The following is a 5,729-nucleotide window of genomic DNA, read 5'->3' on the forward strand; positions in this document are numbered from 1 at the left end:
GAATAAAGGTTTGTTTTTCGTTTTCCAATCATCGAAGTTTCCTATGAGCAGTTTGTTATTCTCTTCTGTTAACTGGACCCAAGTTTTATTACAAAGGGATGCTTAGTGGTACGAAGAAACCAAAAGGCCTTTAATAAAAAAAAATTAAACAAGTAAACACTTACAAATGTTTTGCGCAGTCCTGTTCGGTCATCTTGGCCTCTCACGCACATACGATCGCGTGCGCCGGCGTTTCTTCTGGCCTGGACTCTACCGCTGTGTCCAACGTTATGTAGCCGCTTGCGACCTCTGTCAACGCCGGAAGAAACCCCCTGTGCTGCCACCTGGACACCTGCAGCCGATTGCTATCCCGACTGAGCCATTTTATCGTGTTGGCCTTGACCTCCTAGGGCCCTTCCCCGAGTCCTTATCAGGAAACAAATGGATCGCTGTGGCCACCGATTACGCCACGCGGTACGTGATCACTCGCGCCATTCCAACCAGGCCCCGCCGGGGTGGTGCAGTGGTAAGACGCCCGACTACTGTGCCGGAGTTCCCGGGTTCGAACCCGACCGCGGCGGCTGCGTTTCGATGGAGGCGAAACGAAGTGGCGTCCGTGTGCTGTGCGATGTCAGCGCACGTTAAAGATCCCCAGGTGGTCGAAATTACTCCGTAGCCCTCCACTACGGCTCCCCTTTCTCTCTATCCACTTTCACTCCCACCTTCATCCCTTCCCTTACGGCGCGGTTCAGGTGTCCACAGAACAAGTGTGACAGATACTGCGCCTTTCCCTTCCTATGAACCAACTTAACTTATTCCAACCAGCTGCGCCACAGACGTTGCTGACTTCCTTTTGTACGACGTCATACTACACCATGGTGCTCCCCGTCAACTACTTACCGACCGTGGCCGCTGTTTCCTTTCCCGAGTTGTTGAGGAAATACTTCGTTCTTGCTCCGTTCGGCACAAGTTCACCACTGCGTACCACCCTCAGACGAACGGCCTTACGGAGCGTATTAACCGCACACTCGCTGACGCTGCTCGCCAGATTGCTCGTCACAATCTCACCGTCTCTCAAGAAGCTCAAAAACGCCGCTACGACGCTCACCACCGCGATGTGCACTATCCTCCCGGATCTCTGGTGTTGCTCTGGCTTCCGTGCCGTCGTGTGGGGTTGTGTCAGAAACTTCTGCCCCACTACACGGGTCCTTACCGTGTACTACGCCCTGTGACCGACGTGACCTATGAGATTGCACCGCTCCACCCAAAGTCACCGACTGCTAAACCCACTTCCGAAATTGTACATGTCGCCCGCCTCAAGCCATATTACTCCCCCTCCACACCGCACGACTAATACGCACCGGGACGGTGCCTTTTGCCGAGGGGGGTAGTGTTACCGGGAAACGCGAGACCAAAGTGATGTGCTCACTGACAAAGACGACGATCAAGGAACGCAGACACGACGAAGCGTTGAAAAAAGAGAACGACGCTGGGAGAGCGGATTCTGCACGGCTACCGAAGTCTTGCGTCCAGTTCAGCCCATCGCACTGCCGTCACATTAAGTACATCCCCGTAACAATATCACCAGTGATCTGATAATAAAAGAAACACGTTTTTGTAAAGGCCAGAAAGGTTAGGTTTTGACGTTGGAAGACTTTCTTAAATATTCCAGTGTTCGCGTGGTGGTCAAGGAAATAAAGTCTACGGAAACGTTTGCGAAAGACAAGAAAATATTTCAGTATGCACCAATTCAGTAGGCGAAAATACGGTGTAACAAACCCAGTTTAGCTATTAAGTGTGCCCTCCTTGCTTCAAATGAAGTGAGGAAATGGCGCATTCATTTGCCGGTATAGGAAGAATCTTTGTTACGAACTGTCTGGCATTCTAAAGTCTCTAAAAATAAGCGCCTTCTGTGGTTCTTTTCTCGAGGACGTTCTCGAAGCGAAACAATTAATTTCCGGACCTGTGCATCTGACACTACGTCATTTTTCAGGGGCTTTCAGGGAGTCTTCTCGGCACGCCCCGGAAGGATGAGTCACGTAGCAAAATAGGTTATTGATTAAACGCGGAGCGAAATTTTGGATCTATGTGAAAAACTTCCGCGTTGTGTTTGGTCTCTTGTGTTGCATTTAGCCCTTAGCCACCACAAGCTTCAAGTGTATAAGATAAACTGAAAATAAAGCAATATCCTGTGCCGACTGTTTCGGTGCCTGTCCGCGCTAGTTTTATGTAGAGTTGCGTTCAGTGCAAAAACAAAAATACGTTTAACTGAATATGCGTGATTAAGGATGTGCGGTATATGCGGCATGTAATCTTTAACGCCTCAGAAAGGCATCAACTAAGAGAGCGCCGAATATGTTGAAAGCAGCGAGAATATTTGGAGCATTTTGGTTTTGCTTTAGGATGCACTGACGCTGCTACTACTAAGGGCGTCGTGTGCTTTGGCTTCGTGTAGTCGGGCCCCCGGTTTCCACTAATGAGCAATATCACCAACAAATTCACACCCACATGACCTCCTGCTTTCTTTCAGAAATGCTCTTGACAAATCCGAAGTACGGAGAGATGATTTCAATGAATCACCTGCTGCTTTTGAACTATTTGCCAATTAAAAGAAAGGGCTTTTCAGTCGAAATGCCGAACGCATTAAGGCGTACACTTTCGGCGAAGTGCTTTGCGGCTAAGATTTTCGCTTTTCTCAGCAGGTCAGACAAAACCGATTCAGGAATCAAGGCGGAACCAAGCCCCTGTAAAGAAATTCCGCACTGACTGATGCGTAGAAACTAGACGAGTCTTACAGTACAGACTGAAGCCCAGATTACGCTCTTGTGGCCTTCTTTTCCACATTTATCATATCAAATAAGAACAGTAGTGATGATAGTTGAGAACCTTGCCTTAATGCTTTGCATATTTCTACAGTTTCGTACTTGTTATCCCTTACCATGATTTTCTGCTTTATTACCTCGTTATATTTCCTATAGGAAATTTGCGACCTCATTACCTATACGTTCAACATTTAGGATGTTCGACTAGAGTTCTTTGTTTACATTAGAGATATTTAGTCTTTCGCTACCGGTCACCGCCACCGCCTACAGCTACCATGCGAGCGTCAGTACGCATGCGCACAGCACCCTGATGACGACAGATGGCCCCACGTTCTCATGAAATTCCTGCCGATTCAGCACACAGGGACTAATCAGAGCGTGCACGACTGACGACGCGCGGTAGCAGTAGAAAGAAGTGGTGAGTGGTAGCGTTAACCTGAAGTTTCTACTGTCGTATGCTCTGTTTATGCCTGGCAAGGCTATAAACAAAGATTAGTTTGCCGCCCTATCAATTTCATTCATTAGGTAAGCACGAACAGGCTATCGTCTAATTGGCTACCATTTCGAAACCTGTTCTGAAGTTCTCCGATTTTCTTATTTCTTTCAACCGATGACCGTCATTTCAATTTCACTGCTTGAATTGTCAGCCGGTATATAACAGATGTTATCTGATCCTCTCCAGCTGATTTCCCCCTTTTCATAGTTTCTAGTGCTTTCTTGACCTCGTCCTTCGTTACTGGTGGAACGTCTGACTGTTTTTCCCTACCGCCAATCTCATTATGGTCCTGACTACTTTGGCTACTGTAGAGATCTGTATAGAACTCCTCGGCTACTTTGACTATCTTGTCCATATTAGTGATGATGTTGCCCGCCTTGTCCCTTATCGCATACATTTGGTTTTTGCCTATGCCCAATTTCTTCTTTACCGCTTTAAGGCTTCCCCCGTTCTTTACAGCATGCTCAATTTTCTCCATGTTATACTTCCTTATATCGGCCACCTTGCGCTCATTGATTAGCTTTGATATCTCGGCCAATTCGATCTGGTCTGTTGGATTGGAAACTTTCATACTCTGTCGTTTCTTAATCAAATCTTTCGTCTCCTTAGACAGCTTACCGGTATCCTCTCTAACTATCCTACCGCCTACTTCTACCGCGCACTCAGTAATGATACCTCTGAAATTATTGTTCATTGCCTCTAGGGTAATGTCGCCATCCTCAGTTAGAGCTGAATACCTATTCTTTAGCGAGATCCTGAACTCTTCTGCCCTCCCCCTCACTGCTAATTCGTTGATGGGTTTCTTTCTTACTAATCTATAGCGTTCTTTCTTCAGATTTAGGCTAATTCGGGACCTCACCATCCTGTGGTCACTACATCGAACTTTCCCGATTACCTCTACATCCTGCACAATGGCGGGGGTTGAACACATTATGAAGTCGATTTCATTTTTAGTCTCTCCATTAGGACTTTTCCATGTCCATTTCCGGTTCTTCCGTTTGCTGAAGAAGGTATTCATGATTCGTAAGTTATTGCGCTCTGCAAACTCAACTAGTAACTCCCCCCTGCTATTCCTAGAACCAATGCCATAGTCACCTACTGCCTTGTCTCCTGCCTGTTTTTCCCTACCTTGGCATTGAAGTCGCCCATTAGTACAGTATACTGCGTCTTTACTTTTCGCATTGCCGATTCTACATCTTCATAGAAGCTTTCAACTGCCTGGTCATCATAACTACATGTAGGTGCATAGGCCTGTACAACCTTCAGTTTATACCGCTTATTAAGCCTAATTACGATGCCTGCAACCCTCTCATTAATACTATAGAATTCATCTATATTACCCGCTATATACTTATTGACAAGGAAACCTACCCCTAGTTGTCGCCTTTCTGGTAAACCTCGATAACACAGTACATGCCCATCCTTCAGTACAGTATATGCCTCATTCGGCCTCCTAACCTCACTAAGCCCTATGACATCCCATTTCATGCCCTCTAGTTCCTCTAACAGCACTGCTAAACTAGCTTCACTAGCAAGGGTTCTAGCATTAAACGCTGCCAGGGTCAGTTTCCAATGGCGGCCTGTCCAGCGGAGCCAGGCTTTCTTAGCACCCCCTGCTGCGTCACAGGCCTGACCGCCGCCGTGGTCAGTTGTTCCGCAGCCGCTGGTGACTGAGGGCCGGGGTTTTGTGGAGCTTATCATAGGAGGTTGTGGCCAATTACTGCACCAGGGTGGCCAACTCCTCTTCTGGTGAGGGAGTGCGTTGCCGGAGGTTTTTACCGGCATCAGGTCGCACCCCAAACCTGTATGTGCAATTCCATCGACACGCGGATTTTTTTTTTTTTTTTTTTTTTGTCATCCGGTGGAGAATTGCGCGGCACCGGGATTTGAGCCCCGGTCCTCTTGCATGCGAGGCGGATGTTCTACCGCTACGCCACCGCTGCACCCTCGTTATCGTTATCGTTAACGACCTGTAGGATTTATTTGCAGCTAAACACTGTAGCCAAACGGGCGAGTTGGTGGAGCATATTGGATGGAAAAACAGCGCAAAAGACGAACACCACAGCTAATGAACACATGACGAGCGCTGCTTTTTTTTTTTTTTTTTTAAAGAGGGAACAATATATATGCAAAAGAGGACAAGCACAAACATGTGTTGCTACGTAGGATGCAGACACGCTATCTCAATTTCATGAAGAAAAATGGATGGCTTACTAACGCAAAACCTAGCTTTTACCTCATGTGGTAGGCCTCCATTATCTCGCGTGTTAAGAAAACAAACGGCAAAATAAATCGACATCAGGCCCCGTCGCACATAAAGCAAACACGCACCGAATAAATCCTCATTGCAACTATCACTGGTGCGTTTACAGGCTGGGTGCGAACTCCGGTCGGTACTTTTCATTATGCATAATTCCTTTAGATGCATACAT

This window comes from Amblyomma maculatum, chromosome 6 (genome assembly GCF_055883805.1).
Source record: "Amblyomma maculatum isolate TAMU_Amacu chromosome 6, ASM5588380v1, whole genome shotgun sequence".
Classification (NCBI taxonomy): Eukaryota; Metazoa; Arthropoda; class Arachnida; order Ixodida; family Ixodidae; genus Amblyomma; species Amblyomma maculatum.